This window comes from Peromyscus californicus, unplaced genomic scaffold (assembly GCF_007827085.1).
Source record: "Peromyscus californicus insignis strain IS unplaced genomic scaffold, ASM782708v3 Scaffold_7__1_contigs__length_154581171, whole genome shotgun sequence".
NCBI classification, from domain to species: Eukaryota; Metazoa; Chordata; class Mammalia; order Rodentia; family Cricetidae; genus Peromyscus; species Peromyscus californicus.
The window spans coordinates 72,132,041-72,146,304 of NW_026294595.1; the positions used below are offsets into that span (position 1 = coordinate 72,132,041).

Here is a 14,264-nt window from a genome sequence, read left to right on the forward strand (position 1 = left end):
GGCATCGTTTCAGACCACTGGAAAACATAAATATTTATATTATGATTCATAACAGTAGCAAAATTACAGTTACGAAGTAGCAATGAAAATAATGTTATGGTTGAGGGTCACCGCAACATGAGGGACTGTTAAAGGCTTGCAGCATTGGGAAGGTTGAGTTACAGAGTCTCAGCATTAGGAAGGTTGAGAACCAACTGCCCAACAGATAAGAGGAAGCAGGTATCCCATCAGCTACCACTCTACCTACAAGACTGAGGAATGAGTCAGTCAGGTTTGGGGAGATAGTAGTGAGTCCCACCTTACCAGAAGTGGGGTAGAATGTGCAAGCCCTCTGTGTCTAGGCAACCACATATTTCTACAGTGGCTCCTTGGGATAGGACCATAGATATGGCAACCTCTTGGCTAAAGATTTGTTGTCTTTCAGTTCCTGTGGGGTTTGATGCCACAGGATGCTCTGACTCTCATGACCTGTTGCTGGTATCTGTCTGAGTTGCTGTGTTCTTAGTAATGGAATGGCTGGATTCATCTTGTAGTCCATAAACTTGTTTACCAGTTATAAAACTAGAATTTGGATGTGTTTTTTTTCCTTCTGAAGCAATGTTCTTGCTAATTGTGTTGAGTATCTTATTCTATATATGTGTGCTATTATCTAGGCATACTTATATTGTCACACATAAAAAGTAAATGTTATATGGTGATATTTTAATTGTGCTGAAATGTGGTTTTATTTGTATGTTAATAAATAAAGTTGCCTGGAGATCAGAGGTAAAAGCAAGCCATTAAGCAGAAGTCTGTTGGTAGTGGCACATGCCCTTAATCCGATCACATGGCAGGCAGAGTCTCTGTGTGGTCAAGGACACAACCAAGTGTGGTGACCCGAACCTTTAATCCCAGTACCAACCATAGAGACTTGGAGGTCTGTATAGACAGGCAGTGACAAGGAAGTCATGTGGTTGGGTTTAGAGCCAATGAGAAGGCAGAACAGAAAGGCAATAAAAAGACAAGTCAGACAAGAAGAAGTTCTCTGTCTCTGGGGAAGCGACAGCAGCCAGGTGGTAAGATAAGGTGGTCTTGACTCTTCACTGGTGCTCTGATCTCTTGGGCTTTAACTCTGTATTTGGCTTTGTGTTTCTTATTTAATAAGACTGTTTAGAAATTCGTCTACAATTTTATTTTAAGAGGAATTTTAAAAAAGGTTGTCATCCATGCCCTTTTGTTAAACATTGATTTTCAAGTGCCATTTCTACAGACCTATGGTCTTTGGGTTTTTCATCCCATATCTAAATGTTCCTATGAGCTCTTAATACTTGGTAGGTAGAACTCTAATAAATGAGCTGACTGCATAAGAACTGGATGCTAGATCTAATGGAATTATGTGGTGAAATTTCATTGTAGGGGATGCTTTGTGATAGGACATACTGAGGTTACACTGATGCTTTCTATCTGTCTATCAAACCCCCTTGGTGAAAGCATGAAAGATTTCTCTGATTACACTTGGGTTGCAGATTCTGCCTGCAAACTGGAGGGTTCCAATCTTCTCTTTCAGAGGCCGTCCTCTCTGTTCTTTCTACCAAGACAGATCTTCTGAGACAGGGTCATGCCTTACTTGACCTAAGTTGGCCCAACTTGACAAAAGCATCTGGCATGTAAGGTTTCCATTGTCTGCCGAACCAGGAAGGAGCATGTGTGAAGATTTCTAAGACCATCCCCTTGCTGTCCCACCTGGATCTCCTATTAGAAGAAAATTCTAGTGGACTTTAAACTAGTGTTTCATTCATTGCGTAGTCCCGCCAACCCTCCTTATACCTCCTCTCCCCACCTTATACCATGTTCAGTAATGTTTGGGGAGAAGGGGAGAAATCGTTTCATAATGAAGACGTCCTCTCGCCCCTACACTGAGTGTCTCCTTGAGATCCTAGAAAAAATAACTGCTGACAAATACTGAGAAAGATAAGGAGTAGCAAAGGGCAATTGTTACCAAAATGCTCAGTCCACCCCAGCTCTTCCCTCTGAGCTGTCTGGTACTGACGGAGGCACTTAGTGTGGTAAGTAGTTGTTGAACTAATGAACGCATGGCACCCCATATGTTTTATCGCTTACAGATTGTAACTGGGCATCAGTGCACAAGGAATTGTGTAAAGGAAAGCACTTAAGTGAGGGTGAAGGTAGTTGGTTCCCAGGTCAAGTATTCTGTGCTCTTCTTCATCCCAAAATGGACCCAGAACAAGTTCTCCCTTTTCCATGGAAACCCAGTACCTATCCCTGGTTTAATATTCCCACTCTGTTTTTGTAATTAAAACATCATTTATACTGAGAATAATTAAGACAACTGTACATTTGATTTTAAAATCAGTTTTGAGTATTGTGCCTTGTCAAGCTACAAGAGAGGCTCCTGCAGCTCTTACAATGCGACATTAAGAAGCAGACAGTGACCGCAGGCACCTGAGTGGAAGCTTTGACAGTTTGATAAATTAGGAATGACACTTGCCAAAATGGCTGTCCTTCCTGCAGTCTGCCAGAGGAGCATTTGCACACTGTTAATTGAATTGGCAATTTGTGTAACAGTGCCTGCCCCTGAGCTTTTGTGACGCCGGATCTGCCATTTAACTCTGATAATCCAGGACTTGGGAATAAGGACGAAAAGCTTCACATGATATTACTGCAGATTTAAAATGACAGTCGGGGACCTTGTTGCCAATTTCCCATTAAATGAGAAATAATTAACAATAGCAATAACAAAGTCTTATAAAGCTGGAAAGTTAAATTGACTTTTGAGCACTAGTATCGCACAAAATTGCTTCTAGTGTGATTATCGGATTGCCCCTTTCAGGGTTATATGCCCTAAATAGTATCATATGATGAACCAAACACAGGATGCTTTGCAAGTTAAACTGTTTTATTACTGTGGAAATCTCCTGATTAGCTACAGGGATTGAGTTGCCATTAGAATTTGGTTGTGTGATATAAAATTTCATAGAGTTAGAGAACCTAATATAATAACAGAGATCCCTACTTCCTTTTCTCGATAGTTATTCAATTATACTTGCATCGGAATGCTAAAGTACAGGGTACATTGTAAGTTTGGCTGTGCTCAGAGTTTTGAGGACTCATGGCCACTGGGGTTATTTGTGCCCACTGCCGTCCTGTTTGGAGTGATGAGTAGAACAATACAGATCATTGGGATGGACGATCTTAAAATTCAGAATATGTCGACTTGGCCTAGTTTTACAGGCTAAGGGTGTTGCATTTTCATTGCTGTTATTGTTTGTTCTCCCTTTGGGGCTGTACTGAGCTAGTTAGATTGACATGGGCAGTGAGGTATTCACGTAGAACGTTCTAGAGGGCCATACCCATTGGGTACAGTCAACATCTGTAGTGAAATATTCTGTCTACCATGTTTGGCTATATTGTTGTTCACAGACAGTAGCTCAGAGGAGAATTCACGAGCCAGCTTGATAGCAAATGTTTCCAGGATTCTAACGTTTTCTCACTGTTGACTTCAACTTCCCAAGTGTAGTTCTACTGTGGCCACCGAAACACTTCACAAACAAGCAAGCAGTTTTCTTAGAAAATTAGGACATTCAAACATAAAATAGAGCCCATGGTCTAATTCTTTATTTTGGCTAGATAGTAGGACAATTTTTTTTTTTCTGGGCGGTAGTGGCACATGCCTTAAATCCCAGCACTCGGGAGGCAGAGGCCAGGTGGATCTCTGTGAGTTCGAGGCCAGCCTGGGCTCCAAGAGCGAGTTCCAGGAAAGGCGCAAAGCTACACAGAGAAACCCTGTCTCAAAGCTACACAGAGAAACCCTGTCTCGAAAAAAACCAAAAAAAAAAAGCAATATGAACCCATGAAATATCAATAATGTTTCCTTATACAAGAACAGTAAAATGATGGGGAAAATTCTATAATGTCTCATGCTATAGATGAGAATCTACAGGCAGTCATTGACTGCTGAAAGAGGGAGCAACTCACACACAGGCTTTCCATTGCAAAGTTGTCAGTCATGGACACATGTATTTATGAGCAATACATAATGGATTCAATAGGTTGAATATACAGTGTGTGTGTGTGTGTGTGTGTGTGTGTGTGTGTGTGTGTGTGTGTGTGTAGATAGGTAGGTAGGTAGGTAGGTAGGTAGGTAGATAGGTAGGTAGGTAGCAATGATAATTGAATAAGAAGTTATGAATTTAGATAAAAGGGGGCCATGGAAGGAATTGAGGGGAGGAAGTAACAGGAGTGATGTAACTGAAGTGCTTATGTATGAAGCTCTTACATTTTTTTAAGAAAGAAGACTAAACCTAGTAAAATGAAGAGGATGCATTTTGAGAAATACAAGAGATATAAGTAGAAATGAGTATGTATATGATCATATGTTGTATACATGCATTAAATCATCAAAATTTCAAAAACAAATCAGTGGCAAAATATCTTATTCCTATACAATAGATATTTCACTACTAGTGAGCAGAGAAATGGTAATATTTACTTCAGCCAAATATCTCTAAGAAAGCCAAAGCTTTTCCAGTAGAAAAAGAAATTATTCTCTCTACACAAGGCATGTACATTTTCTGTCAAAAGCCATTCTTGTAACTATCTTCACTTAACACATTTAGATGTTTCATATCAGCTTCCATACTATGAGCTTGAGTGATCAGTGCATTGATCCATTTAGCATGAAACATCACGTAGCTCACACAGTACTATCAATGAGGAAGCACTGTATTAGAAGAATTCACTGTGCTGCATTCATAGTACAAGCACTCATTGTACTTTAAGAGAGCACACAGAGAACTAGCTATGTTGGATTTGAACTTTGGGAGACTTGTAGAGGCTGTTTTAAAAAGTCGCAGTTCCTCTGGCATGCCTAGCAGCTGGAACCCACCAGCTATGTGTTTGTAATAACCTAAATTTCAAATCCTCTTCCTACAAACATGTACAGGTGGTAGAGCACACTCCCTTTCCCTCACATGGTCAACCTAGCCCTAGAGAGCCAGTTTTTTAACATGCATGATAATGTCTTGACTGCTCAGTTTTTACCAAACATAATTACTTCAAGCCTCTGGTTGTCTCTGCCACTCATGAAAACTGTGGGTAGCCAGCTCTTTCTTTGGACACCAATAGTATGGCATAAGTATAGACAAGAAATCCTTAACTTCTCAATGTTGGCATGATTTGTCTTCTTCTCTTACCAAATGTTACCATAGGGTGAAATGTTTAATTGTTGAACAGACACTATATTATGGATCAATGAGTAAATGATACCAAGAGAAGTAGAATCAGTATTAGTGGAAACTCTTTCCCTCCTACAACCTCCAATATTGTTTCAATTTCTTAACATGTGCAAACAGATAGAGAAACAAAGTAAAAATGTGCTTCTTTAGAAAAATCTAAGTCTCTTCTATGTGGTCATTTTCTGTTCTCTGATCTGAAAACCAGGACTATTTTCTCATCAAATATAGCACACCTTATCAACAATGAAATTGTAGCTAGCCTATAAGTTAATGGCTCTCTGTGAATACTTGTGCAAGTCATAAATTTATTTGTCTAAGTTTCCTTTGGGAAAGTATAAAAATCACCTTTATAGTACTAAAATGGTCCCCTGGTATTAAATCCTAAATCATAACAACAGCTAGCACTTTTAAATGTCTGTATGTGCGGATGTTATGATAAACACTTGACATAGATTATCTCATTTAATTCTCACAGAAACCAAATGAAGTGTTTACTGTCATTATCTTTATTTGATGAAGAGGATACTGAGTCTCAAAGAGAATTAATAACTCATTCAAGATCATCTAATGCCAAGTAATCAAGAGGAAATGCCATGCATGTACAAAGACCAGCCTGGACCAGCCTATTTTTGAGAGGATAGCCCACAGAGACAGAAGTAGCAGGTAAGTGTGTTTCTCAATATTAATTGAAGTGGATATCTAAACATCAGACCAAGAGGGGCCCAGAAACTACACCACAGGATGATCCCATTGAGAGGATCACTGGCATTGTGAAAAAATCAGGGATTGTGTCCACACTTTGTGGTTTAAGAGATATAAGCAAATGGGTTGCCTTTGTACTTGTAACTAATTCCCTGATGTGATAAGAGTTTCATGTCCTTGTGTTTTTGGTGGTGTGGTGCCAGAGATTCTTGGTCTTAAGCTTTTGTATGTCCCAAGAACATCACAGAATGCTTGACTTAAACACTCAGCTCTGTAGACAGTTTTTACAACCTATTTAGATTGAGTTTCCAAATAATTTGGCTCTCTGGTGCAGGATAACTGTCTTTCAGGAAGGCAAGTCTGCTGCATTGCCAAACACACAAATAACTTTGCCAGTCACTTAACAAATCACTGGTGGAACTCTGACTGAACCAGTATTGTGCTCTGGAACCGTCAGCCATGTGCTATTTGCAAAAAAGGACTTGTTTTGAAGTGGTGTGCTCATGTCAGTAACATCACAACAATTAATGGATTTCCTTTTGTGTATTTTTGTCTTGTGTTCTTAGTTGACAATTTGTAATACTCTGGGACCATTATTTCATCTTTTACCATTTAACTCACATCTGTGCTCCAATAAAAAGTAAAATTTAACTTGATTGTGGGAATTCTAGGACAGAGTGTTGTTGACTAGGAGATTGATGAGCATATTCACTGGACTGACAGTGAGAATTGGGGAGAGGTCAAGTCTATGTGGTCATTTTCTGTTCTCTGATCTGAAAACCAGGACTATTTCCTCATCAAATATAGCACACCTTGTCAGGAATGAAATTGTAGCTAGCCTATAAGTTAATGGTTCTCTGTGATACTTGCGCAAGTCATAAATTTGTTTGTCTAAGTTTCCTTTGGGTAAGTATAAAAATCTCCTTTATAGTACTAAAATGGTCCCCTGGTATTAAATCCTAAATCATAACAACAGCTAGCACTTTTAAATGTCTGTATGTGCGGATGCTATGATAAACACTTGACATAGATAGAATTAGTGACTTCTCTTGCATGTGCCAGCATCTTTGGGAACTCATCTCTGTGCCAAATGGATTACCCATGCTGTTGGTATGGTTAATTATCTTGAACTTTATTTGTAATTAAGATAAACATAATTTAATTCTTTCCAAACCTCCCAATTGAATTTAACATATTCATATACTTTATAAATGTAGAATGTCTCAAACTAATAGAAGTCGTTTATAATTTAGCAGGAATATCTTTGCAAGTCAATAGAGGGTCATGTGTCATAGACATGATATTTTTTTTAACCTATTGTAAAGAATAAGATAGTTGCTCAAAGAATAGCTGTTATTACAAAGGCAGCTATGCTGACAAAACAGGACATAATCCTTCCAGTGTGAAAATGATTAGATTCTTTGAATTTTGTTAAGATAGCAAGATGATTAGTATGTTCATTTGTATCATACTTTTTATGTTTTAAATTAGATAAGTATAATAATGGATAAAGTGATTATCTTTTGTGTTTTACTTCAATAAATCTTAGGGTTCTCAGTATAAAAGACCAGTATTTTCCAAAAATTATTGTTCATAATTTTGTGCTGTAAGTATTCTTCAATATGTAGACAGGCACATGTATGTATGAAGACTAATAATCATTTGAAAAACATGATCTTTTTTAAAAACATATTTTTTATTGATTCTTTGTGAATTTCAGATTTTGCAACCCAATCCAATTCATTTCCCATTCCTTCCATATCAGCCCTTCACCCTTGGAGCATCCCCCACAAAGGAAAACTTAAAAAGAAAGAATGAAAATAAGAAATAAAATATCAAAATCCAAATAAGAATATTCATTAAAAAATAAACAGAAAAAACCCAAAAGCAAACAGACAACAAAAAGCAAACAAACCTACTTTCCTCCTTTTTTTCCTCCCTTTCCAGCACCTCTTCCTTCACTTTAGCGGCATTGGGAGCTGCTGTGTATCATGCAGTATACCCTTTTGTCCAAACACCTCTACCAGCAGATGGTCATTGTGCAAAATGTGTTGTGGGTCAGGTTCAAGGCCTCTGGCTTTGATCCTTTTTTTTTTTTTTTTAAGTATCTACTGTGTTGCCTATATACCCAGAGGGCAGGACAGAGAAATGGAGTGAGTTAATTAGTGAGAAACAGAGAAATTTCTTTTTTATTTATATATCTACTTTGCAGACAATATTTTATATTAAGAGCATGGATATTTATTTGCTAGTTGGATGCCCTTGAAAAATTACTTCATCTCCAGCTTTGTTTTGTTGTTGTCAGAAGGACGACAATAAGAGCCCTGACCTCATAAGTTTATTATCAAAATCAGTAAAGCTGTGCATATGAAGCATGAAGAACTGTGCCTAGCATAAGGAAAGCACTCAGAAGACATTATCACAGCTGTTTTTATTTCAAATGCATAAAGTTTCCCATTACTCAGGCAATGCATGCCAGTCGGAAATGGTCTCAACCTTGATTTGGGTTTCAATATTTGTTGATCCTAAAGGAAGTCTTTATGACTCTCTAGCTGTCTCTTAATGGATATCAAGGTTGAATTAGACTATGTATTTAGGGCCCCCCATGGTGCCTTTTCTGTGTTATTGAAACTGGATTGCAGAGCACTCCCTCCAATCCTCCTTGATATGCCCGCAATTTCTGAACACATCTTGATCCTTTTGGAATGTTTTCAAAATCTCAGACAATCTAGAGCTTGGCAAGAGGAGCAGATATGAGAGCATCATCGAACTGTCCCTCTGAGACCCCAGCTGTCTTAGTATCTGCATGCACACTGAGCAGAAACAACCCCTGTCACTCTCATTTAAAAAAAAATCCTACTTTAACATGGCAGGCATAAGGTTACCCCACATTTGTGCAAGCTTTCTGCTAGGGCAAAAGTTACCTTGGCAAACAAATAGGAATTCCTTTAGACTACGGCCCTAAGCATAGCTGCACCTTTATGTAGAAGAATATACACACATCTGGTTGCATTTCAAGAAGGCATAGGAATTGATGAAGTGCTACTTGAAAGTGGCCTTTCTATTTTGGCTTCTGCTGACTTGTTCTGGTGCTTTCTTTCCTGCTGGCCCTTTTCTATTTGACTTTCTTCCCAATAACCCGCTCTTTGACTTTCTTGAAATAACGTGAAAATACTGGCTGTGCAGATGCCATGGTGAAAGGCCTCTTCTTCCTCACAGAACTGTATGTAGCAACTTTATTTTCTCCTTCTGGGAACAGGGAGCAGCTTTGCAATCTTTGGGGAAATATTTAATATCGGCACATGAAGTTCATATAGAAAGGAAAACGAACAATTCTACTTAGTAACTTAATCGGTTCACTTCAGTTTCAAAATATAAACAAAACCACAATACTGAACCAACTTATGAAGTATGCTTTTCAAGTTGGGTGTGGCTTTTGGTTCAAATAAAACAGTGAATACATCAGAGGGCGTATTGTTGTAGTTTAAACGTTTAAAACCCAACATCTTTATGAGTAAAAAAATTGAAAGATTACCCTTAGAAGATAAAGAAATGTAAGCTTAATTTAAGTAATGTATTTAATAAAGGCCATTTATACATTACATGGAAATTAATAAATCTCAGATTAAATGTTTGCATTAAGTCAGACTATTGCTAGACTCAACAGACATCACAGGATCATGCTGTGCAGGTGGTGAGTTTAGGAGTGCTGAAATCCCAGGCCCTTTCTGTGTTCAGCACATCTCCTTTCTCTATGAGTAAGATGGCTAAGCAACAAGAAGTGTATTATTTTTCGGGCACTCTTAAATAAAGTAAATTGAGCACCATGCTAAAAACAACATGCTGTAATGTATTCACTCTTCAGTGAATATTTACTAAATACTTCCTAGTTCTTTTGTGTAAGATATAAGTTGGATAATAAATGAACTAAAGTGTAGTCTCTGTCCATGTGGAAGCCATACCTACTTGCAGAAGGGTGTCACCCAAATAGCTGAGAGCACATTCTATGTAGATGCTTAGACTCATAGTAGCACGGAAAAAGGCAGGCCAAAGTTTACTTGGAAAGAGACTCAGAGGGAGAATGTATATCTTCAAAGAAAAAAATAGTTAGCTAATTTTGTATGGTAAGTGGATTTCATCAAGAATTTAATATATTTTAATATCATTTTCTAGATGAGGTAATTCTCTACCAGAGTGTTATTATTATTTACATACTACTGTACTCTATGCACATAAAAAAATTTATTAACTCTGCTCCTCCTTTGGATTATTAGGATGATTCTAGGTCTTACAAAAAAATTTTCTGTGTATGTTCATATAGAACATGCGATTGATTCTATTCTTAGACCACAGCCCTATATGTGAGATCACTCAATCAATGAACCACTATGCTTTTAAATTTTTGCTGTATTTTCTCAAGCTAACATTATTAAATAATATTGCTTTCTGTTTGGGCAAACTTGGGTAGCAAATATAAATATTTCCTTTGTTGTCCGACCTTGGACAAGTTGCTTAAACTTCAGTACTCTTTGTTTTAAATTAAAGTAGGAAAAAGCTTTTATTTTAATTATTTGAGATCATAACATAGTTACATCATTTTCCCTTTCCATTTCCTCCCTCTAAACTCTCCCATATACCCCACCTTGCTCTTTTTCAAATCTATGGGCTCTCTTTATTTAATTGATATTATGTATACATTGTTGTTTTATATCTATCTATATATAAATGTATATAAAATATACATATATGTATATATTCACATTTATAAATTTATAAATTAAAACCACTCTTTTAAAAACATAATACAATAAAATCATGCTTCAATAATTAGAGAATAATGCTGATTTGCATATTTTTGAACATAGGGCTATGGTAACTGCTGAACACTGGCTTGATAATCCACGTAATCTAAATATGTTAATTTAGTGTTCTTAATGTTTTTCTAACAAGAATTAAGTAATATGTACTGAGGGGAATGGGGGAGGGTATTATATTACATTCACCATATGGCTCAAATCTCATTCCTAAATAATTTTTCACATAACTAACATTATGTTAGTTACCAACTAGTCTATGCTCAGAAACTTTGCTTTCAGTGTTGACATACTTCAATACTAAGTGAAGAGACAGAAAAGTGGTACAATATTTTTATTCTGAAACTTAATGCCTTGGTCAATCTGTAAGAACGTTGATCAGATATATGAAAAAGAGATAAGGTTGTATGTTCTTTCTTCTTTAAATAACTAAATGAGTCATCTAAATGAAAGTGCTGGATAGACAGAATCCATATTCAAGCTAATATTGTGCTTTATACACAACATTGATCCCATTCCTTACTGAAGGAGAAGGGATACTGTGCAATGCACACACTTGCCCTGCAACTGTCTATGTGTTTTGCTTTCCATATTATATTGATGTAGGGCATTGACTTGAAGGACTTGGATTTATTTTTGAACTCCTGTCAGCACTCCATAATTAACATTGCCCAGAAGAGAAATGCTATTTTACCTTCCGCATCACCAACACAACTGTCAGCAAATAAGAAAATCTTCTTTGCCAGTACTGCTGCTAATGCATGAGACAGAAAAGAACAGCTGGATTGCTCCACACTGGGCTGTGAGGACCGTCATTTGGTGAAACACATTGGAGTTTCCACCCACCTATTTTTGCTTTAAGAGTGCGTCTTAAATGCCACTTTAATTTCAATCTATTTTTAGGCTCCTAGTTTGTTATATTTGCTGATCTCAATATTATTTATCTCAATCATTTCCACAACATAAAAATGAGTAGTTAATGCTAATTTCCTTGTGGCTAGTCCACTTATTTACATTCACTACATTTTTTTTCGTGCTTTATATTTCATATAATGATCCATAGCTTTCTGTCCTATAATTTTGTTGAAATTTATAATAGCAATAGGTATTAATCTTTTTTGAATGAAAAGTAATAATAACTAAATCTTTCTTTAGTAAATTAGCAATGATAAAGCACAACCTTTTGCTCTTTAATAGTAAAAAAAACCTCTGTGGCTTTTATATTTACAGTTTACCTAAATTCCACAGTATAAAATAATATAAGGTAATATAATATAATATAATATAATATAAGGAAGATGTAGCATGAATCCTAAAGAGTCTTTATTAATAAAACAAACTTGGAGCCAAGTATTGGGGTCAACACTGGAAGATTAGAGAGACAGAACAAGTCACAGCTAACCTCACCTGGCCAACTTCTAAGCTGATCTTGTTTCCTCTGTATCCTTGAACAGATGGATTTCTGCCTCTGGAACGCTAGGATTAAAAGTGTGTGCTACCACTGCCTATCTTCTATGTTTAATATTGTGACTGTTCTGTCTCTGACCCCAGAAAAGTTTATTAGGGTGCACAATATTTCGGGGAACACAATACCACCACAGAAAGATAGACACAAAATGTCATATAGTTTATTAAAGAACATTATAATGAAATCAATTCAAATTTGTATTAAGTGACAATAATAAACAAACCCATAGAAACTGAAGGTGGATTCATGACAGAAATTCTCAATGGAACTAAGCTAACTAGACACATGAGATGTTTCAGACAATAAAGGTGCTTGCCGCTGAGCTTGGCTACCTGAGTTCAGCCCCTGGGGCCCATACAGTAGAAGGAAACAACTGCCTCCTGCAAGTTGTCTTCTGACCTCCATATGCATGCTGTGGTAAAGAGGCATTACTATCGCACCTACCAAACTGGTAAATAAATGTGATTAAAAGCAAAACAGAGAAAACTACATATAAGTCTGACACAAAAGGAACACTAAAATCATGGGGTGCCATGGCTGACTTTGACTTTAACATCACATTAAAACAATATCTTGACTACTAAGAACAACAACAAAAAAGTGAACTCATGGTTCCAGGGATTGGAACAAGAAAAATGGGAATGATGTCGTTCACAAGTAAGTAATGAAATGTTTTCAAATCAGTTATTGGTGATCATTAGAAAAGTCTGTGATGATATTAAAAACTGCTAAATTATGCACTTTGACAAGACAGGATTTTTATAGGTAAATTGTTTCAATGAAGTTATTGTAGAAATATATATGCATATACGTACATACACTTGAATAACAATAGAAAGGGGGAACAAAGAGTAAATTCAGAAAATAATTATGGTTTCATCTTACACATACCTGATCAATATTTATATTGTGACATCGTCAGACTCTCTTTTTTTTTAAATAAGTAAATGACAATTTGTTTAAGTACTTTTTGAAGTACAACTAGATGTTCACTCTTTACTGTTTTAAGACTGATTGTTAAGTGTTGTTAATAAGAGACAAGATGTGCTTGTGGTCATTGATACATGCATGGTCAGTCCCTTGGGACTTGGAAGTTTTCAGAAATTAGGTAATGATGGGGAGGCTACAGATACTAAAGAAGGCGTTATTCTCATCTGAATCACTAATGATGTTACACCTTTGTAAGAATAGACCAATGTCGCCGGGCGGTGGTGGCGCACGCCTTTAATCCCAGCACTCGGGAGGCAGAGGCAGGCGGATCTCTGTGAGTTCGAGGCCAGCCTGGGCTACCAAGTGAGTTCCAGGACAGGCGCAAAGCTACACAGAGAAACCCTGTCTCGAAAAACCAAAAAAAAAAAAAAAAAAAAGAATAGACCAATGTCAACAAATAAATAAATACATACATACATAGATAAATAAATAACCAATGAGCAAACAAGTGAGGTGTGGTCATGCATAACTGCAATCCCAGCATTTGGGAGGCCAAGGTAAGTGGATCTCTGAGTCCAAGGCCAGTCTGGTCTACAGAGTGAGTTTCAGGACTGTCTCAAAAAAGAAAGAAAGAAAGAAAGAGACAGAGAGAGAGAGAGAGAGAGAGAGAGAGAGAGAGAGAGAGAGAGAGAGAGAGAGAGAGAGAGAGAAAGGAAGGAAGAAAGAAAGGAAGGAAGGAAGAAAGAAAAAAGAAAAATGATATAAAGAAAGAAAGAAAAGACCAATATTTTTAAACATATTTCAATGTTTTCCCTGCCTATATGTGGCAGGCAGATCATTCGAGGAATTTTAGAACACCAATTCTAATGCCGAACATGTAGAATAAGAAAACAAGCTTGTCTGAAAGCTTCATGTGTTGTTTTCCTAATGGAAGATTTAGTACACTTAAGAACATTTTAATGAGTTCAAATCAGATTTACGGCAGAATGAACAAATGAGAATAACAAACAGAGGTCAAAATGTGCTTTCTGAATTCTTCGTTGCATCAGCTAGATCTTTGGGGAAAGGACTTAATGCAAGTTGATGTGTGATTGTTTCAGTTTTAAGAGAATGTAA

The 14,264-nt window shown here is 36.9% G+C and overlaps 1 protein-coding gene across 4 annotated transcripts in view; it reads left to right on the top strand.

The window, feature by feature from the left end:
* The window catches only part of Lrrc4c (leucine rich repeat containing 4C), a 1,313,763-nt gene that overhangs the window by 228,804 nt on the left and 1,070,695 nt on the right, over window positions 1–14,264 (top strand). For all 4 annotated transcript variants that reach the window (XM_052725801.1, XM_052725800.1, XM_052725799.1 and 1 more), the window contains exon 2: window positions 5,710–5,897. The gene's annotated coding sequence lies outside the window, so the exon portion shown is untranslated. The remainder of the gene's footprint in view (window positions 1–5,709; window positions 5,898–14,264) is intronic.